This window comes from Schistocerca gregaria, chromosome 4 (assembly GCF_023897955.1).
Source record: "Schistocerca gregaria isolate iqSchGreg1 chromosome 4, iqSchGreg1.2, whole genome shotgun sequence".
In the NCBI taxonomy this organism is placed as follows: domain Eukaryota; kingdom Metazoa; phylum Arthropoda; class Insecta; order Orthoptera; family Acrididae; genus Schistocerca; species Schistocerca gregaria.
Genome location: NC_064923.1, coordinates 359,544,842 through 359,568,294, shown reverse-complemented (window position 1 = coordinate 359,568,294; position 23,453 = coordinate 359,544,842). Strand labels below are relative to the sequence as shown.

General features: G+C 41.6%; 1 protein-coding gene across 2 annotated transcripts in view; it reads right to left on the bottom strand.

The window, feature by feature from the left end:
- LOC126365925 (proton-coupled amino acid transporter-like protein CG1139) overlaps positions 1-23,453 on the bottom strand; it is a 307,054-nt gene that overhangs the window by 269,764 nt on the left and 13,837 nt on the right. Inside the window, exon 1 of one of the 2 annotated variants that reach the window (XM_050008681.1) lies at positions 6,023-6,183. The exons of the other annotated variant lie outside the window; for it this stretch is intronic. The gene's annotated coding sequence lies outside the window, so the exon portion shown is untranslated. Of the gene's footprint in view, positions 1-6,022; positions 6,184-23,453 lie in introns of those variants that run through there. 2 annotated transcript variants of the gene reach the window in all.

Here is a 23,453-nt window from a genome sequence, read left to right as displayed (position 1 = left end):
TAACAGCTCGGAGACCATGGCTGCGGTTACCCTTGACGCTGCATCACGGACAGGAGCGCCTGCGATGGTGTTCTCAAAGACGTACCTGGGTGCACGAATGGCAAAACGTCATTTTTTCGGATGAATCCGGGTTCTGTTTACAGCATCATGATGGTCGCATCCGTGTTTGGCGACATCGCAGTGAACGCAGATTGGAAGTGTGTATTCGTCATCACCATACTGGCGTATCACCCGGTGTTACGACCCGTGTGTCTACTCTTCATTCGATCGCTGCGAAACCCTACATGTCAGCAGGATAATACACGACCGCATGTTGCAGGTCCTGTACGGCCTTTCTGGATACAGAAAATGTTCGACTGCTGCCCTGGCCAGCACATTCTCCAGATCTCCCACCAATTGAAAAAGTCTGGTCAATGGTGGCCGAGCAACTGGCTCGTCACAATGCGCCAGTCACTACTCTTGATGAACTGTGGTATCGTGTTGAAGCTGCACGGGCAGCTGTACCCGTACACGCCGTCCAAGCTCTGTTTGATCAATGCCCAGACGTATCAAAGCCGTTATTACGGCCAGAGGTGGTTGTTCTGGGTAGTGATTTCTCAGGATCTATGCACCCAAATCGCATGAAAATGTAATCACATGTCAGTTCTAGTGTAATATATTTGTCCAATGAATACCCGTTTATCATCTGCATTTCTTCTTGGTGTAGCAATTTTAATGGCAAGTAGTGTAATATGCATAAATATCATACAAGTTATTCCCTTTCCGTTAAATACGTTGTTGCTAATAAGTACCTATTATAAAGTGTTAGTTCTTATAGGTTTAGCGATTGATGAAATAATTTTCGAACTCTCAAGAGTTTTATTTTATAATTTTGCTTCACTTGCAAGTCTTCTCTGTAGCAAATTCCCGTTACATCTATTTCCTTTTAAGTCATTGAAGTACCATGCTGTGCATTCGTTTCCCAATAAATCAACCGAAATTTTAAACAATAACCCTTATTAAAATAAGACATACTCTCTCTCTCTCTCTCTCTCTTGCTCTCTCTCTCTCTCTCTCTCTCTCTCTGCAGAAGTTAATGTAAACAAAAGATTCGTTTAACACCTCACCCTGCCAGTTTCATTGATATAAAGATCCGCTACGATTTACAGAGGTCACTAACAGTTGTGCACCTTTTTGCCATGTGAAACGCTTGTTTCGGAAATTTAAGTCGCACGACTAATAAAGATAATGTACAGTCTGTTTACATAAGCGGATGCATGTGCTTATGTGCATGTGTGTGTGTGTGTGTGTGTGTGTGTGTGTGTGTGTGTACGTTTTCCAGTTCAGCCACCAACTGATTGTTCCCAAGTGCAAGATGAAAACACATACATGAAATATTTAAATTTGTACGTCCAGCAACCTTCGCCTGACGCCCTCATTACCGTGCCCTACTAGAAGACCCTTTCGTGGCCGTTCCTTAACATCGTTATCGCTGTCCGAGTTGCGGCTTACGCTTCAGTGATAATATATGAAGAGCGAAGGTTGGCTGCGTACTTTTTGAGGTGAGCAAGGTCTCCCAGTGAGCGACTTCTGGACGTAGCGAGTGCTAGCGCAGTTTCTCAAGGACTGTCGAAAAGTTATTTCTGTGGCATTGCTAGTTCTGAATGGACACAGACTTTACAGATGCGAATATTGTGACAGCTGGGCATTCGTCCGTTCGACGCGCTTGCGGCACACAGAGAAAAAAAATAGCTAATTTCTGTTTTGTGCTGTACGTAGCACGAGGAGCAACTAGGAAACAAGTTCACGCAGATAAGGCTCCATGATTCGCGACGCTGCTAAATTGGCTGAATAGCAGTCGAGCTGCTCCATCAAAGTACTCAGCTGACAAAGCACAGGCAGTAAGCTCGAGAAGGATTTCACGACAGCCCTTCTAACGCGACTGTTACGCGGCCTGCGCGTCGTCTTCATCTCACCATATTCGTTCAAGTAAACGCTTCACTGATTTACGACTTCCTACGGCAGAACTGTTCCATTAACAGTAGCCATGACAATCGTTTCAGTTTTGCAGAAATTATTTGGCACAAAACGAATTGTAAACATTACATGTCAAGGAGACCTCAGGTCCAATGATTAAGTTGACAAAAAAGTGTTGCAACGAAGCTGGCAGTGGTACTACAGATCATAATTCGTATTGGCGTGAGGTAATTTCCTCTAAAAGACGATTTGTTGTTGCACTTTTATTTGGTGAATATTCTTATCAAATAGAAACGAATAATGATTTAATTCACTTGGCCAGAAACAGCGTTATGAAAACGTGCGTTCCCTAGAGACTGAAATTCATCTTCCATTGCGTACTCTTATTACCTATTGATAGCATATTTAAAATTTGTCGATGCTGGACATCACTCAGATATGGGGGCTACCTAGAATAATATGAAATACAGAAATAATAACTTCAACGGACAAGACGGCGAATAATGGTTTCATTTCCGCTTTCGGCAAATCTAAGTTTGCATCATCGGATCTGAAAAGCGTGTAGATCGAAAATCAGAAGCGCAATCGGGTCACATATAATAATGTTTTCACAAAATTGATATGTACAACATACTGTGCCTTATGGGAAATACACCTCAGTACATAACCAAAATACGAACATTGTATCACGTCAAGTCGTAAACGTCATTCCAGTACATGAAGAAAGTGAAACATCGGCATGTCATCAATAAAACAAGATTTACCTAAAACATCATGCATGTTGCACGACTATGCAAGCTCATATCACACAAAAGATGAAAGGAACCTGAGGATTGAAGTCACCTACACACATCACGACACGTGCTTCGTGCATCATTCCTGTCTTCTTATCGCCTAGGCCTCGAGTGATCTTCTACAGCCCTATTCAGTCGTGATATAGTCCACATTGTACTTGCTTATAACTATTTGGTATATGTTGACACTAAGTAGTACTACTGATGTACAATATTTTCTTTTATAATTTTATAAGAATTATAATTTTAAAAATACAAAATACAAATGTTCTTCGAATATAGTCTGGTTTGGATTACTCATGTTATATAATTACATACTGAAAAGTATATATTGCATTGTCTTATCGACTCCTTGGATGTAACTTCATCCTTATGCTGTACACGTTACGATCATATTTCTGTATATTTACTACTACAGTGCCACCTGATGGTAGTTCGTAACATCTTTGCTTTCACTTGTCATTCTCAGTCTCCTTCCATCTGCTGTGCGTATATGAGCTTGCGCAGTCGATGCAATATGTATGATATTTTATGTAAATCTTGTTTCATTATTGATATGCCGATATGTCACTTTCTTCATGTTCCTGGAACTAGATTTCACGACTTGACACGATATATTGTACCTATGAGGAAGATGTCCTGAAGAGTACTTGCATAAGGTATGTTGTATATGTCCTTTTTTGTGAAAATATGTGGCCCACCTTATTATATCTGACCTGATTATGCTTGTAATTCATGCTTTACAGATCCTACGATGGCAACCTGGATTTGCCGAAACGGTTATCGGAAATGAAATTCTAATTAGCGATCTTGGCTGTTCAGGTTTTTGCTTGTATATTTCATTTAAAGTTTAGTCTGATACACACTCCTTACCAGAAGAAGGACGTAAACGTTCATGGTTTTTATACTCTTCGACAACATTGCAATGTTAAGACCACTGCACAAAGTTTTCGGCAGTTGAAATCACGTTAGAGAGAGAGAACTCCCAAACCGATCTGTAGTTGTAAATATGCACCTTTTCCCCGCGAAGCAGACAAATTGTCATGTACATAACATTTTTTTTGCTTTCGTAGTCAAAAGACTTCACGTTCTATTACATATTGTCCATTAGGCCAACTATACGTTGTGAGTGCAGGGCATCTCTATTCCTTATTATTACTCATCTCCGCGAAAGGTGAAGGAAAACGATTGTGAAAACTTACATTAAAGATCAAGTCTTCCTTTGGCTTGAGTACACTCTCTCTTCTCTTTACCTTTTGCAACGCACTTCACAATGTCAGTTGAAAGAGAGACCTAAAAGAATTATTCTCTTTTTATTGCATTTTTAGTGTCATTGTCTGACAGCCAGACCTATTGAAATTACGACAAATTTCAATCAAATGTATAGTTTATAGCTTGTTACCATTTTCACACAACATTGTATAAGCTTAACTAATAGTTTCATATAAAACATGAGTTGTGTAGTTGTCGAACACTTGTATAAATGTACCCTGTAGACTTTCTCCCACACAACGGCGTTTTTTTGAAACCGGCAGAGGACAGTCCTAACATGTCTCGCAACAGAGTGGTTGTGGAATTACGCCGATGAATGAAACCGAAGGATTAGGGGTTGGACACCTACACCTTCACGAGTTCGTGTGACTTCTCCCATCATCGTTGCTAAAGGTTTCGCGACAGTGATTTAGCGGTTATTTCTGTCTATCTTTTTACCGTCACAGTAGTTTCAGTTGGCTAGAAGTTCAACTCTTAGGGACAGACACTAGCAAGCTTGATGCCGATAGCTCTTCGTGGAATTACATTACTTAAACTGTTGAAGAATAAGCATTCTGGGAGCAGGATGATGAACGGGATGCTCAGATCTCACTGATAACCATTCCACTCGAGTCTCGCCTTATTTCTTTTGATGTACGTTTCTCAAGCACATAGCATCAAATGTCAGAACTCAGGTTTTCCATGTTTCCCTAAATCGTTGAGGTAAAAGCCGCGATTGTCTCTCCGAGGCTACTACCAGTTCCTTACGACCCTGCTGCAGTTCAGTTTGGTATTCGGTCTCTAATAATCTCGAAATCGACGGTAAGTTAAATGCCACCTTCCCTTCCTCACACTTTTTAGTTCCGAAGTGGTGTAAACGAAGGGACTGATGATTCGCTATTCAGTCCCTCGACCTCCCAACCAACCAACCCGGTAACCGATGCTTCTTAGCGTTTTGTGGCAATGTAAGCGGGCTACTGGTCGTGATACGTGTATCGCCGGCACTATTGATGCTTAATGTCCTTTGGGATATGTAGCCAATTTCTTGAGTCTATTTTTAACAATCTAATACGTTGTCACTATCAAGTACTCCTCGATGTGCACTTAGTAAATCCATGTCGAAGTATTTTGAGAAGAAGATCCGAGAAATCAGCTCCATTGATAACGATATGCGAAAGCCAAGTTTATAAACCTGGTCATTACTTTTCAGGTGCTGTACAAGTTCCTTTTGAATATACAGTTGGCGTAAATGTCGGTATTCCGCTATAAGACACAGAAATATTATCCCGAAGAATATTATTCTTCAGCCACTACAATTCCCGTTTCCTCTTAGACTCGTTTCTTGTGATACCAGACACTCATTCACTCCGTAAAAATTCGTGTAGCGAGCGAGTTGGCGTGATGGTTAGCACACTGAACTTGAAGTACGACGGTTCAAAACCCCGATTGACCATCAATATTTAGGTTTTCCGTAATTCACATCAGGACGGTTTCTTTGAAAGGATATGGTCGATTTCTTTTCCCATTCTTTCCTAATCTGAGGCTCTGCTTCGTCCCTAATGACCTGGTGGTCGACGGGACGTTTATCTTCCTCCATTTCTTTTTGTAAAAAATGTGGATGCGTAGTTGACAGTATAAGATGATTAATACTCTTTGTACAGTGCAATCCGCGAATAAGGTTCCTGCTACTTCTTTACTTGTTGCCTAAGCTGCTGCGTAACTTAAATTGATTTCAAATGATATATGATTCCGCTACATTGGTATCAACATAGATTCCTCCCTTACCTTCGACAAGGATGATCGAATCTGGTATTTATGTGTCTTAATAGTGATTGAGTGATACTAATTACACTCAGAGACGTTTCTATTAGGTTAACCATGAACTGAAGTGGTGCTTGAAAAAGTTAGGAGCGAAATCTATAGGCAAGACGACGAAGTGGTGACAAGCCGATTGTCACTCACAAGGATGCGAGTGGTGCGGCCTTCTTGGTTTCAAGTGACCTGGCAAGTTATCTACTCACCCCTGAGGAACTGAGCAGTTCTGCTACGACCGTGCGGGGGCGACTGTTGTGAGGAACTGGAGACTCGGCGGAGGCGACGTGTTGTGGCGGGCTGCAGCCAACGCCGGCGTCGGAGACTGGGGGCTGACTGACCGTCGCGCTGCGCTTTGCGGCGGCTGCCAGACCCTCTGACGTCACGACGCACATGGACAGCTCCCACGGGAGGGGGGCGGGCATGGGGGTGGGGGTGGGGGTGGGGGCAGGCCGAGGGCACGCCTCCTGCGAGCCAGCTCTCAGGCCACTGTCGCAAAGTGGACGCTGCCTGCCACCTTTGCCGACGGGCGACGGAATGGTACCCTATTAAGCAAATGAGAACGCGTCGGAATATTTTGAAAGTGTGGAAGAGGCAGCAGTAGAGACAATGCTTAAGGCCTATGACTGATTAAAAACACGGCGCCAGACTGCGATAGGTGTCTGATGCACTACCCATCGTCTGCACGTAAGTTCTTTTACGGACCTGGCGAATCATGTGCGATGTTAATGCAGTTAGTGACGAGTTAAAAATGCTTGTACGTATTGTGGAAGTATACGATAAAAAAATACTTTCGAGGAAATATAGCATACTTTCACAAAGTTCCGCGACTGATTCAATCTTGGACAATAAGCAAAGTCGGCGCAGTAAGTACGGTGGCAGCTTGAACTAACAATGGCTCTGAGCACTATGGGACTTAACATCTATGGTCATCAGTCCCCTAGAACTTAGAACTAGTTAAACCTAACTAACCTAAGGACAACACACAACACCCAGCCATCACGAGGCAGAGAAAATCCCTGACCCCGCCGGGAATCGAACCCGGGAACCCGGGCGCGGGAAGCGAGAACGCTACCGCACGACCACGAGATGCGAGTTTTGAACTAACAACTGAGGCTTGAAAGCCATCAGGGTCTAAATCAGAAGTGTCCAACATTGTAGCTTATCTGGGCCGCACATAATACAGGGTGGTCCATTGATAGTGACGAAATAAGCATCAAGCGAAAAAACTGCAAAGAACGAAACTCGTCTAGCTTGAAGGGAGAAACCAGATGGTGGTGTGGTCGGCACGCAAATGGCGCCGCCATAGTTCAAACGGATATCAACCGCGTTTTTTTTTTTTTATAATGGGAAACCCCATTTTTATTACATATTCATGTAGGACGTGAAGAAATATGAATTGATACGTGTTACAAATCAGACACAATGGGAAGGACCAGGCCCCTTTGCTTTTTTCTTTTATCACTCGTTTATTACATCAGAGAAATATACATTTTAAGACAAAAATTAACTACATGAAATATTGCTCCCGGTAAAGGTTAATATAAGCAGTGACAAAACTTAGTTGTCTTAAGGGTTTCTGCTGGCAACAAATTTTAAGGAGGTAATGTAAGCTTTATATCAATTTAGCTCAAACACATAGCTAGTGATTGAATCACGACACAGACACTTTAACAATTTCGGTAATTCACAGTAATCAACAAATCAACAGCCTTGCCATTGAATAAGTAGTAGGCCATTTGGAACGAATTAGCAACACCCCGCAACTAGGGGAGTTAATACCAACTGTCTTTAAATGTTTTGCTATCCATTAAATAAACAAACTTACAGTAATTAAATGAATAACAAATCAAACACACTACGTTCCACTGAAACTCTTCAGTGGAAGCCAAGTCAAAATGAAGATTCCATTAACTGACTAGCACTGAAGTCACACTAAAGCTCATCTCTGTTTTCCCAGCCACACAGGGGTCAAACTTATACAAGACAAGATTTTGAAGGGAGCACATCAGTAAAACCGGTAGTGGAGCTAAGTCGTACCACTGAAAATTAAGGTACTAGACCGGGGCACAAGGTAGTATACAATGAGGTTGCCTTAGTGCTATACTGCGCTCCAAAATATTAATTAAAAAGGCCAATTCAAAATTAAGTACACATAACCCAGCATTAATTAACGAGGAGTGACACCAGGTTGCTCGAAGGGATGACAACACTTAATTGAAAAGACGAATGCCGGAAGCGGCAGTAACATCAAACACCTTCTCCGAGTTTTAACCAGGAGTCACTTCCCGGTATACAAGTAAACATTTAACCAAGCCCAAGGAAGGAACCCCAAAGACAAAATTCAAATGAAACCCTCAAAAGATCATAAAGGACAGGGAACCCAAACTACTTAAATTTAAAAGAAGTAGCAGTCCCCAAAGGCAGTGTAAACGCGAAGGTCACACTTAAGAGGCCACCAAAATTGGTCACAAAAGGTCTTATACATTTGTTCCTTTTCTTTAAAGAAAAACAAGGCTGCTTAACTTCTGCTGGACGTCCGGTATGGCTCGTGTAGGACACACCAGGCAGCAACCCAAGCTAGGCGGTCGCAAGGCACGGCGAGCAAAATCAGGAGAGCAGACAGGTAGGCAGCCAACACATATCCTCCATGCTGAACCGGCAGACCGCATACAACCAACTCCACATATACGTGGTTGATTCCAACTCGTACCTCGCTGCGTCTCAGCAGGTAGCGCGAGCAAACGTCAACTGCCACTCGCCCCACGAATGCGGAAAACAACAAGGCAAGCAGAGATAAGAAACATCGAAGGATCGTTAATGGACATCCAAGAGACTGGCGCGCCAGTAACGAGCGCCACGGCTCATGAATGTTTTAGTTGGACCACTATTTTCGCTTTGTGATACATGGCGCTGTAATAGTCACAAATGTATAAGTACGTGGTATCACGTAACATTCCGCCCGTGTGGACGGTATTTGCTTCGTGATACATTACCCGTGTTAAAATGGACCGTTTACCAAATGCGGAAAAGGTCGATATCGTGTTGACGTATGGCTATTGTGATCAAAATGCCCAACGGGCGTGTGCTATGTATGCTGCTCGGTATCGTCGACGACATCATCCAAGTCTCCCGGACCGTTCGCCGGATAGTTACATTATTTAAGAAAACACGAAGTTTTCAGCTACATGTGAAACGTCAACCACGACCTGCCACAAATGATGATGCCCAAATAGGTATTTTAGCTCCTGCTACGGCTAATCCGCACATCTGTAGCAGACTAATTGGGCGAGAATCGGGAATCTCAAAAACGTCCGTGTTGAGAATGCTACATCAACATCGATTGCACCCGTACCATATTTCTATGCACCAGGAATTGCATGGCGACGACTTCGAACGTCGTGTACAGTTCTGCCACTGGGCAGAAGAGAAATTACGGGACGATGAAAGATTTCTTGCACGCGTTCTATTTAGCGACGAAGCGTCATTCGCCAACAGCGGTAAAGTAAACCGGCATAATATGCACTACTGGGCAATGGAAAATCCACAATGGCTGCGACAAGTGGAACATGAGCGACCTTGGCGGGTTAATGCATGGTGCTACATTATGGGAGGAAGGATAATTGGCCTCCATTTTATCGATGGCAATCTAAATGGTGCAATGTATGCTGATTTCCTACGTAATGTTCTACCGATGTTACTACAAGATGTTTCACTGCGTAACAGAATGGCGATGTACTTCCAACATGATGGATGTCCGGCACATAGCTCGCGTGCGGTTGAAGCGGTATTGAATAGCATATTTCATGACAGGTGGATTGGTGGTCGAAGGACCATACCATGGCCCGCACGTTCACCGGATCTGACGTCCTCGGATTTCTTTCTGTGGAAAAGTTGAAAGATATTTGCTATGTGATCCACTGACAACGCCTGACAACATGCGTCAGCGCATTGTAAATGCATGTGCGAACATACGGAAGGTGAACTACTCGCTGTTGAGAGGAATGTCGTTACACGTGTTGCCAAATGCATTGAGGGTGACAGACATCATTCTGAGTATTTATTGCATTAATGTGGTATTTACAGGTAATCACCCTGTAACTTCATGCGTTCTCAGAAATGTTAAGTTCACAAAGGTACATGTATCACATTGGAACAACCGAAATAAAATGTTCAAACGTACCTACGTTCTGTATTTTAATTTAAATAAACCTACCTGTTGCCAACTGTTCGTCTAAAATTGTGAGCCATATGTCTGTGACTATTACAGCGCCATCTATCACAAAGCGAAAAAAGTGTTCCAACTAAGACATTCATATTTCTTTACGTACTACACGAATATCTAATAAAAATGGGGGTTCCTATTTGAAAACAACGCAGTTGATATCCCTTTGACCTATAGCAGCGCCATCTAGCGGGCCAACCATAGCGCCATCTGGTTTCCCCCTTCAAGCTAGACAAGTTTCGTTCTTTGTAGTTTTTTCGTTTGACGCTTATTTCGTGAGATATCTGGCCCAGTCACGATCAATGGGCCACCCTGTATACTCACTATTAACAATAAATAAAAAGATAGACGGCTGGAGCTATATGTTTTTTTCACATTTAGCCATCATAGAATTTATTAGTTTATTATTCATTAATTTAAGAAAGCAAAATGGAATTATTTTGACACTTTATATAAAGGATGTCATTAACGTCATTAATTATAAATCTTAGAATTAATGTGACATTGGATTTTGAATCTCGGAATTTATCAGCGTAAGTTTCGATCGAGATAACTGCGATTCTCTGGATGTTCTCAAAGTGTTCATGTGGGATTTCGGTTCCATTTTTACTGTTTGTGTACTTTACTCTTGAAAATAACTGTTCACAAGCGTACGAGCTTCCAAATAAAGATGACATACATAACACATGACTGTACAGCATAGGCTGGTATAATTGAACAAGTCCAACGCAGATACGAGTACATAACCAAATTTTTCTTATAGTTGGATATCAGACTGCAACTCAATGAATTCTATCAGAAAATCTTCTAGCAACGTATCTATATTGTTTGTTAAAGGTATCGAATAAATACAAAAATTTTAATCATTTTATCGAAAATCCTTAAATCAGTTTTCAAATTCTTGCATGAAATCGTAAAGTATGGCTGCATTTTTCATGCCGTCCTTATGATAATGTTTGGCCTAAGTCTTGAAATGAAAAATAAATAAAATAAAATAAAAAGTAAAAACGTTGATTGCATTTATTTGTGCTCGTCATAATTTCAGTTTAATTTGGAACCCGTTTATTGTCTGAAACATTGCACTGATAAATAGGTTTAAGCCTTGAAGAAGCCTGTTTAAGTCACCTAAATAAGTAGTCAAGTCTACAAAAAGTGCTAAATCTGCCTCGCAATCGGCATCGTCAAGTTCCGGCATAGATTTTGCTTTTGATATCATAAAAGATTTGATTTGGTTAATTATGCTGCAAAATCTTTTTGACATCTGGCCTCGACTGAGCCACCTTACTTCTGTAAAATATACGATATCATCACACACAGCGTCCAAACTTCTGAGGAATTCCTGAAACTAAAGGGAACTCAGTGCCACTACTCAACAGAAATGAAAAGGAATTTCCTTGTATTCTCATACGTAATTTTTATTACACGACTCCAAATTTCTAGTTTTACATTTGCAACTGAAGTAACCATAAGATAACAGACCGGCGCGTCTGATCGATTGGCAGGTTACAAGAACGAGACCCTGTGGGTTCAGCTATAGTACGGGCCACGATGTTAAGAACAGGTTGGAGCAGTAAGAGAATAGCTTCGTGTGCCAGGAGTTTCAAACTGAAAATATTCGATTTATCATAATTTTACATGAAATGAATTCTATGGTTTTTTTTCCATTTTCTACTGGTCGTGTTATAGATGCTAACGTCTTGCGCCGCGTTGACACTTGCTTTCGGCCACATGCGGACTGCGGGCAATGCGTTGGACACCCCTGGACTCAAGAAAATAGTCGTCGATTTTGAGACTGGAGCATATATGTATGCTCCCGACATCTGTCGATCTTACGGTGAACCAGCTTTATCAGTGCTGTACCGCGATGGCCGGCCGCTGTGGCCGAGCGGTTCTAGGCGCTTCAGTCCGGAACCGCGCCGCTGCTACGGACGCAGGTTCGAATCCTGCCTCGGGCATGGATGTGTGTGATGTCCTTAGGTTAGTTAGGTGTAAGTAGTATTAAGTCTATGGCACTGATGACCTCAGATGTTAAGTCCCATGGTGAATAGAGCCATTTGAACCATTTCTACCCCGACACCGTATTCATGAACATTTGCGAAAAGCTGTCTGGCTCATTTCTCTGACATTCACTTCCATAAGGGCCCAAACCAGAAAATTTCATTGCTTTAGAGACGCTCAGTAGCTACACTGATGCCCATTTCTCCGTGAAACCTGGCATCTCTTGCAGGAATGCCCTGTCATGACCTCAAGATCCATGGTTTCAGTATTCTAGCCTGTGATATGCCCGCTGAGGAGTTAAAAACATTTAGGAGTGTTATCGACCTCACTACCAAGCCAAAAGTTTAAATTCCTGATAACAATGTAGATTACTTACATTTTTACAGAGATTAAATTTTCAAAAACAGATTGCCATGATATGTTGTTTAAAGTAACAGATTCTTCATTGGAGTCGTGGGTGGCCATCTTTTTCTGCAAGTCACATCGAGGAAGACCCCAACTCTTTAATTCTATACGGTTTGTTGATGCCTTCCGAAATCTAGTGCCCCAATATGTAGGTGAAAGGCAAATAACAACCTTGAAATACAGATTTAACAAAATTACTAAATCAAAATTGAAAGACATAGACATGAAAAAACTAGATGATTTCATGCCTAAAGTGAACAAATAGTTTTATCTGAACCTCAAGCCAGAGAATTTGCGCAATGAAGATGATAATAACGAGGACTGTTAAGTGTTAGGTCAAAACTGTGAGTGTGCATTTAGTATGTGTTCTTCATGTTCTAATTCTCCTTTCACATTAATTACATACTACACAAAAATCAAAAATCACTATTGCCACTACCCTATGTATGAAGATTTTGTGGATTAACATTAATAACAACAATCCTAAATATTAATTGTGGTTTTATAAAATGTTATGGGTTTGTGTTTTTTTCTTAGGAAAAATAGTATGGTGAAACTTCGAAAACTGGCAAGCTGGGAGTAAGAGGTTCCGTACAAATTTAACTGTGTATATAGCCAGTTCGTCCATTCGAGGAATCGACAATTTCGACGATTAACGCCTCTTATCAATATACTGATACTGGCAAGATATCGGTTCCGGGAATTCCAAGACGTTCCAACACGTTTTGATTTTAAATTTGAACTGGATAATCAAATGATAAGGGATTTTTTTCTCATGTGACATAATGACAAATGAATTTTCTTAATTTCGTCCAAAACTTCGCTTCTTGTCAAATTTTATACACCCTAGGTCAGGGTTTCCCAACGTTTTCAGCTCGCGGACCCCTCTTCAGTCGAAAATCCATGGCGGACCCCTCGTCCGTCAAGAGCACAGTAGCTTTAAATTTCAGAGCGAAACCCATGGGAACTGAAAACTTCTTTAAGCACGTGTCATGTTCCCAATTCGTCTTGCATGCAAGAAACAATATCATTAACACACGGCTCTATGCGATTTTCTGCAATGGTACGAGCTTTGCCTGTTTTTGACACTCGATAACTAACCAAGAAAGAAGCTTTTAATGAATTTTTATTTATTGTTTTTGCATGACTTTTCATGCAATGCTGAGAAGCAGCTAGTTCAGCACTCTTTCTTTTGAAAAAATTGATGTCTTTAGCCTGGAAATCCGAGTGAGTATCTTCAAAATGACGGTGCAATTTAACTGGAACCATTGAACTGTTCGGAAGGACTCGCGTACAAATTACACACTGAGCTTTACCCTTCTTTGTCTCCATAAAGCCCATTTCTAAATAGCTTTCGTTGTACTTACGCTTCTTGGTTATTCCACTTCCACAGGATATTGCAATCAATAGAGTACTTGCAGTGTTTCCACATAATAAATCCGAGAAAGCTCGTTCCGCACATTCGTAAAAGGTTTCACCGCATCTAGCGCCGTATTGTTGCAAAACAGTTAATCAGAGAAGCCGCATTCTCCAGCACTGAACTGTGTATTCCTTCTCACTTAGGAACCGCAAAGGCTGCTTGGGAATACGACCTGAAGTACTCGTTTATCACACGATAAAAAACAGATGAATTTCATTTTCACCCCTAAGGGGTCCGCGGACCACACGTTGGGAAACCCTGCTCTAGGTCAATGGGGCGTGCGCTTTAGTATGAGAGTGTGTTATATTAATGGTCGTATCTTTTGATTACATTGACTTAGAAACTTGACTTTTTTGCACCACCAGTAGACCATAGATCTGCATCTACATCTACTTGATTACTCTGCTATTCACAATTTAGTGCTTGGCAGAGGGTTCAATGAACCACCTTCAAGCTGTCTCTCTACCGTTCCACTCTCGAATGGCACGCGGGAAAAACGAGCACTTAAATTTTTCCGGTCGAGCCCTGATTTCTTTTGTTTTATCGTGATGATCATTTCTCCCTATGTAGGTGGGTGCCAACAGAATGTTTTCGTAATCGGAGGAGAAAACTGGTGATTGAAATTTCATGAGAAGATCCCGGCGCAACGAAAAACGCCTTTGTTTTAATGATTGCCATTCCAATTCACGTATCATGTCTGTGACACTATCTTCCCTATATCACGATAATACAAAACGAGCTGCCCTTCTTTGTACTTTTTCGATGTTAACCGTCAGTCCCACCTGATGCGGATCCCACACCGCACAGCGATACTCCAGAATAGGGCGGACAAGCGTGGTGGAAGCAGTCTCTTTAGTAGACCTGTTGCACCTTCTACGTGTTCTGTCAATGAAACGCAGTCTTTGGTTTGCCCTACCCGCAATATTATCTATGTGATCGTTCCAAGTAGGATTATTAGTAATTGTAATCCCTAAGTATTTAGATGAATTTACGGCCCACAGATTTGTGTGACTTATCGCGTAACCGAAATTTAGCTGATTTATTTTAGTACTCATGTGAATAACTTCGCACTTTTCTTTATTCAGGGTGAATAGCCACTTTTCGCACCATACAGATATCTTATCTAAATCGTTTTGCAAGTCGTTTTGATCATCTGATGACTTTACAAGACGGTAAATGACAGCATCCTCTGCAAACAATCTAAGACGGCTACTCTGATTGTCTCGTATGTCGTTAGTTTAGATTAGGAAAAATAGAGGGCCTATAACACTTCCATATTAGTATTCGACATTAATTTCAACTTGATATATCTACCCGTTCCATAGAAAATGGATTTTTAACAATCGGACAGACAGACAATAAAGTGATCATATAAGAGTTCAGTTTTTACCGATTGTGGCACGGGAGCCGAAAAACAAGTCAAACCAATGAGACTGGTGGTTGGCCTACAAATTTTATCTTCACAAATATCTATTTTCCCCAGTACTTTATGACTCTGGGTCCTTGCGGTTCTCAGTGCCTCAGATATAGACACCAGATTTGCTTTCAGCCACTCGGTTTTTAACTGGCAGTGTTAAGTAGTGGACATACGACCGTAATGTGTCAAGTTGTGTCATATTTCAATGGAGCAACATCTCTGAATCAGTGTTCAAGACATTCTCCACAATGTTTTGAAGAAGAAAAAAACAACGATATGTGGATGCCTGCCGTGACTTGATTGAAATGGAAAATGTGTAAAATTCTTTTCTGGCAAAAAATCATCAAGGATGACGAAACTTGTTATCATACGAAGCTTCCATTAAACGACAGAAGTGTAGAAATCCACAGAAAGGGTCAACGCTTTGACGATATCACGGACACTCCAGCTACTGCGATGCCCGAGTTGAACAATATACCAAAGAAGAAAGCATTTTCTCACAGTTCCACATCGTTGTATGGAAGTTCTGTGCGCTGTACTCAAGTGGTGCAAGACTATGCACAACACCTGAGACATTAAAACCACCGTCTTAAATTTTCTCTATTTCTTTTAACTCATTCTCAAAACTTCCCACCCTCAAAACTTTTGGGACTAACGGGATGTGGGTATGCAAACGATTAATTTGCGAAAAAATTGCCACTGTGTGATTGTGAGCCGCTGGTGAGTTCAATACGAAAAAATTGTCCTAGTTAGTACCATTGCATCTGAAATATATACTTTTGGATACAATCCCCGAGTAACTGGGCTCCGATTACGCGTAAGGTTGGGGTAGGTATGGAACAAGCGTGATGGGACACCAGCACATTCTGCTGTTGAAGTAAGACGGCATTAATGATCCAGTATGGAACAAAATAGATCACCTGACCTCAATCCTTTGGATTTTTCTGTCTGCGGTCATCTTAAAAGTTAAGTATACAGCACTCCTGTTGATACGACTAAAGAATTGGAACTGTGATTTTTACAGCCTCTTGAAGATCTGTGGTACGATCTGGTGCTGTTCAAACAAATTCGTAACTCGTTGCATAGACAACTGCAGTAATGCATGAAAAGACTTCCTTTAAAACGTACGAGTGTAAAGCAAATGGTTATTTGTATCGTGCCGAATTATTGTGGTACCGCTACTTAAAAATAACGTGAATAGTCACAACTTCTTTTGTGAGGTTACCGGTTTCGGTAACGACCTTCAGATCTCACACCCTGATGGTAGGCGCTGTTGGTGAACGAAGCAGGCGCTACGATTCCACGAACGCTAATCGCTGCTGAATTCGTAGCGTACCTGCTCCGTTCATCAGCACCGACTACCATCAGGGTGTGAGTCCTGAAGGTTGTTACGTTATAAAAAAGAAGTTTGTTCCGGCTGTGACTGTTCATGTTCATTTTTTAATAATAAAAAAACGCTGTTCTCCAAGCGAAATTTTCTTAAAAACTACAGTGGAATTTCTTGTTAAGGTCATAGGTGAAATTTGGACCCAATCAGATGGGAACTTAATTAAAAAATTTACTTTTTAAATATATTTATATGCGAAACACATTTCTTCTACTGAAAGCTCTTTAGTTTCCATATTTTTCGAGGAGGTAGTATGCTCCAAAACAAGAAAAAAGGGTCTAGTAAATATGGGCTCTAAAATGGATACGTTAACAGCTGTGAGCACTCGTTTGTCAAAAATTGCTCTGAGCACTATGCGACTTAACTTCTGATGTCATCAGTCGCCTAGAACTTAGAACTACTTAAAACTAACTAACCTAAGGACGTCACACACATCCATGCCCGAGGCAGGATTCGAACCTGCGAGCGTAGCGGTCGAGCGGTTCCAGAATGCGGCGCCTAGAACCGCTCGGTCACCTCGGCCGGCCACTCATTTGTCCTAGCTACCGTGAAACACATCTCTTCTACTGCACAAGTGTCCACAGCTCTTAACACATTCGTTTTAGACCCCATATTTACTGAACATTTTTTCTTGTTTGGGCCCATACTAACAATTCTGAAAGTTGCCTGCCTTACAGTCTCAACATCAACGGTACTGGCACATGTATCCCACTGCCGCAGGTACCACGACGATTTTCGCTTATAACTTTCGGCTAGGCCATTTCCAAACCGCTGTCCCTTACCTCAGATTGATACATTTACCCTTCTCCATCATCCCTAAAAGCTTGTAATATCGTCACTGAATCAGCCTGTGTGATTACATATAGCAAGATGTGCGTGACTTAGAGAGACCTTTCGCTTTACTGCGCTGTGGACGACGAGGTCGTTAAAGTTGGATCACAGTCTCGGAGGGGGCAAGCGCAGGTACGTAAAACGGCCACGTACTTTTCAAAAGACCCATCGCGATATTTACATTAGGCAGTTTAAGAAAAGAAACGGAAAGCCTTATAGCCGGTGGGGATTCGCTCCTTCTAAATACGAGCCCACGTTGTCCTCTGCGTCCCCTCGCACAGGTGGTATTCAGATCTACACAGTTAATTAAACTACTGTTAAAACATATAACGTGGTCGCGTTCGTCTCCAGCGAACACAGTGCTTTGAAAACATACAGGTTGTTACGAATGTGGAAAACAGGAGATGTAAATCGTTGTGTACTCAAAGAACAAGTATGACACCTTGAGGTTGTAGTCTGTTTTGCAGCTTTTTAGAACTGCTGGACATCTACCGCTAGATAATTCCATATACCGTATGTAAAACGGACATCAGCCACACCCACACATAGTACGCCTATGAGATTTCTTTCTTGACCCTCATCTGATTCGGACCATTAGGACCTCTCTTACACTGGACGAGGGCTTTACACATACACTACCTTTTTTACATCATAGTTAGCTAAGAAGTAACAATTTTAATACAGCAAATACCATTAAAATGATTTGAGTGTCTATAGTAACAATGTAAGTAATACTGGCTATGAACTACTAAAATACTGGTAGTACTCGTATTGCTGCTACTACAAATAGTGGTAACAGTAATGATAATACTGCCGTTTACCGAGTCCATTGGGTTGACGTCAAGTTCTTTTTTATATCTCTTGGAAACCTACAAACACCTTCTTTCTTTACGTATCTGCAATACATTCGCTTGGCTACATGCCGCGCCCAAACATCATTTTCACTGCAGTGGTAATTCCTTGTGAAGAAGAATCACCTGAGCTAATGAGTGGAATGAACAATCTACTGAGTACAGAATATGGACTGAGAGTAAGTGGAAGAAAGACGAAAGTAATGAGAAGTAGCAGAAATGAGAACAGCGAGAAACATAACAGCAAGATTGATGGTCACGAAGTAGATGAAGTTAAGGAATTCTGCTATCTAGGCACCAAAATAAACCATGACGGGCGGAGCTAGGAAGACATCAAAAGAAGACTAGCACTAGCAAAAAGGTTATTCCTGGCTAAAAGAATTCTTCTAGTATCAAATACAGGCCTTAATTTGAGGAAGAAATTTCTGAGAATATACGCTTCGAGCACAGCATTGTCCGGTTGTAAAATATGGACTGTGGGAAAACTGGAACAGAAGAGAATCGAAGCATTTGAGTTGTGGTGCTTCAGACGAATGTTGAAAATTAGGTGGACTGATGAGGTAAGGAATGAGGAGGTTCTGCGAAGAATTGGAGAAGAAGGGAACATGTGGAAGACACTGACAAGGAGCAGGGACAGGATGTTAAGATATCAGGGAGTAACTTTCATGCTACTAGAAGGGGCTGTAAAGGACAAAAACTGTAGAAGAAGACAGAGATTCGAATACATCGAGCAAATAATTGTGGACGTTGGTTGCAAGTGCTACTCTGAGATGTAGAGGTTGGCACAGGAGAGGAAATGGTGGCGGGCCGCATCAGACCAGTCAGAGGACCGATATCAATTATTCAAAATGACAGTCCAAATTGCATTATTTATTTGACGCCAACCGGTTTCAACCAGAGATGGGGTCATCTTCAGGGCAATTTACACCATTTGTTCGCTCGCTCGGTTGGTAAGGTGACGACTCCAGCGAGCGTCCAAATGGTGTAAATTGCCCTGAAGATGACCCCATCGCGGGCTGAAACCGGTTGGCGGCAAAATAAATAATGCGGTTGTGACTGTCATTTTGAATAATTGATTATAAGTAAATTAATCGCTGTTTATCTCCATACAACTATGTTGTCTAAAAATAGAAGACCGATAACTCAAAAAAAAAAAAAAGAAAATCCACTGCTCACTGACGAACTTGTCTGTTTTCCTGTCTATCCTGGTGAGTATTAACACGCATCGTTAGATTGTTCGCTAAGGAACCTTAACTTTTTGAATTAATTTTTAATTGAAAGTCCCAGGCTCACTGCTCGAAATCAGTACTAGGAACACAATTTGATTTTAAGTTTTCCCTTTGAGACATGCTGGAAACTTTGATTTTAGGGCTCTATTTAGTTCACCAAAAACATTAATGGCCAAATTTTAATGTTCTATTTATTTATTTCTGTTGCCACGCAGTCAGTCCCATAACACAGAATCTCCTCAACATGATCTATGACTTCTTCGTTAACGTGTACTGTTTCCTTTTCGAAGTGTTAACTCTGTATTATCATAATCTTATTATAATTAATTTTGAGGCATATTTTGGTGGTTCATGGTGTGGGTTCCTGTAGTCATGTCCTAGTTCATGAACCACGGGCAACGTATGAGTGGCCAAGTAAGTGGTCCCGACAGTCGGGATACCAGTTACTCTGGAATAAGGCTGGGCATCTCGGACATATTCTGAGTCGTGGTCACCTTTGTGCTCATACGGCAAAGACTGCCAAATCCACCGGTTAGTCCCTCAACCGTTAGGGGTAAAACCCAATGGGACTCGGGGCAAGTAAGGCTAGCAACCTGCTTCCCTGGTACTTCAAATATGATGCTGGCAACAATCAGAGCAAAATGCCTCGGACTGACTCATGGGTTCAGCAGTAGAGGGTAGGAGGAGTCTGGGCAGACCAAGGAGAAGGTACCTGGATTCGGTTAAGAATGATTTTGAAGTAATAGTTTTAACATCAGAAGAGGCACTAATGTTAGCACTGAATAGAGGAACATGGAGGAATTTTATAAGGGGGCTATGCTCCAGACTGAACGCTGAAAGGCATAATCAGTCTTAAATGATGATGATGATGATTTTTAAACTTTGTGCATTGAGACACAGAAGTTACAGTGTCGTCAGCACAACTAATATGGTTCACATAGGTGCCATTAACACGTATTCTACATCTAAATCACTAAACTGCAACTGACACTTAAGTACTTGTCACTGGATTAATCGAACCACTTTCAAAATATTTCTCTACCGTCCCACTCTGGAATAGCACGTGGGAAAAACAAACACCTAAATCTTTCAGTACGAGCTTTGATTTCCCATATTTTATTATTTCGTGAGAAGATATCGTCGCAACGAAAAACGCCTTTCTTTTAATAATTGTCACCCCAACTCGCTTGTCGTATCTGTGACTCCCTCTCTCTCTCTCTCTCTCTCTCTCTCTCTCTCTCTCTTTCTCCTATTTCACGATAACACAAAACAAGCTGCCCTTCTCTAAATTTCCTCGATGTCCTCCGTCAATCCTATCTAGTAAAGATACCATACTTTGCCGTTTCGTTTTTCCATTTAAGTGATCTGAAAACTTCATCTAGGATTATCAAAAAATGGCTCTGAGCACTATGGGACTCAACGGCTCAGGTCATAAGTCCCCTAGAACTTAGAACTACTTAAAACTAACTAACCTAAGGACATCACACACATCCATGCCCGAGGTAGGATTCGAACCTGCAACTGTAGCGTTCGCGCGGCTCCAGACTGTAGCGCCTAGAACCGCTCGGCCACTCTGGCCGGCTATAGGATTATCGTGAATGGTTTTGGAGCTCGAAATTTTCTTGTCTGACTATTCTTTCAGTTGCGAAATTTCCATTATTCTTAAGTTTAATGGAAGCTGTAAAACTGATGTAGTCTATATATATCCGCCAGAATATATTTTTCGTTAGACTGAGAGAATCAAAGTGCATAAATTTTTACTGTCGATCGTTCATTCAATGGTAAGAATATTTTGCGTCTACAGCTTCGTGTTGAAACTGAATCGTTTGTTTGAAAAGGCTTCGAACAATTTTCTCTCTCATCACTGTCCCACTGTACCATGGGAGCTTTTTCTCCGTCTATCCTGTCATCGTCATCAAGGGTCAAACTTTAACCTTTCTTTCTTACTGAGCAGAAGATGAGTATGTTTTAGCACATTAATGTGTAGAATACTACCACATGCAATTCGTTTACGTCATCTCTACATAGCAGGTATGTGCATGTTTGAGAGATGGACATCAGAGATCTCATTCGCTTGAGTATTGTCTAGACATCGTTTGCTGCACTAACTGGGCTGCAGGGCCATTGGCAGATTGGAAGCAGATGAAACGGAGACTAAAATGGCCTCGGAGTTAAATACCCGCACTCCTGTTGCGCATCGACTGTGTGTAAACAGTTTTGTAATCGGAGACCCGACACGCGGAGGATTCAGACAAGGACGGTCATTGGCCACGACGCACGCCAGAGACTGATGTCTGCCGTTATCCAGTCTGAGGAATGACCGCGACCCCACCTCAACTAAGGCTAGCTCTTGCTGTAACCATTGAAGGAAGACGTCATCGAAACCAGGTCGCAATGCGATTAGTAAGTTTAGTGAGACTGCAGAGCGACCAACCAGAAAATATACACCCAACACGGGTTGTCATAGGAGAGAGAGCGTCCAGCAAGCACCCCAAACTGTGAAATGGAATACACGTCAGTAAAAGGTCATCCCTCTTACCAGATTAGTATCGGCTTAGCTTCGAAAATTATTACAGGCGAGTGTGACTCGAAACGGGAAGCAGTAACGCCATGAAACGTTCTTGAAACAGAATAATTTTCAGGGAAAACGAGCGGATCTCGTTTTTCAGAGGGTAAACTGGTAGTCAAGGGAGACGAAAATTTAATAGTCATGGGTGTCTGGAATTCGAGAGTAGGAAAAGGGAGAGAAGGAAACATAGTGGGTGAATATGGATTAGGGGAGAGAAATGAAAGAGGAAGCCGTCTGGCAAAATTTTGCTCAGAGCATAACTTAATTATAGATAACACTTGGTTCAAGAATCATAGAAGGAGGTTGTATACGTGGAAGAATCCTGGAGATACTAGAAGGTATCAGATAGATTATATAATGGTAAGACAGAGATTTAGGAAACAGGTTTTAAATTGTAAGACATTTCCAGGGACAGATGTGGACTCTGACCACAATCTATTGGTTATGAACTTTAGATTAAAACTGAAGAAACTGCCAAAAGGTGGGAATTTAAGGAGATGGGACCTGGATAAACTGACTAAACCAGAGGTTGTACAGAGTTTCAGGGAGAGCATAAGGAAACAATTAACAGGAATGGGACAAAGAAATACAGTAGAAGAAGAATGGGTAGCTCTGAGGGATGAATTAGTGAAGGCAGCTGAGGATCAAGTAGGTAAAAAGATGAGGGCTAGTAGAAATCCCTGGGTAACAGAATAGATACTGAATTTAATTGATGAAAGGAGAAAATACAAAAATGCAGCAAGTGAAACAGGCAAAAAGGAATACAAACGTCTCAAAAATGAGATCGACAGGAAGTGTAAGGATGTAGAGGCTTATCTCATGAGAGGTAAGATAGATACTGCCTACAGGAAAATTTAAGACACCTTAGGAGAAAAGAGAACCACTTGCATGAATATCAAGAGCTCAGATGGAAACCCTGTTCTATGCAAAGAAGGGAAAGCAGAAAGGTGGAAGGAGTATGTAGACGGTCTATACAGGGGTGATGTTCTTGAGGACAATATTATGGAAATGGAAGAGGATGTAGATGAAGATGAAATGGGAGATACTATACTGCGTGAAGAGTTTGACAGAGCACTGAAAGACCAAAGTCGATCAAGGCCTCGGGAGTAGACAACACTCCATTAGATCTACTGACAGCCTTGGGAGAGCCAGTCCTGACAAAACTCTACTATGTGGTGAGGTAGATGTATGAGACAGGCGAAATACCCTCAGATTTCAATAATAATATAATAATTCCAATCCCATAGAAAGCAGGTGTTGACAGATGTGAAAATTACCGAAATATCAGTTTAATAAGTCACGGCTGCA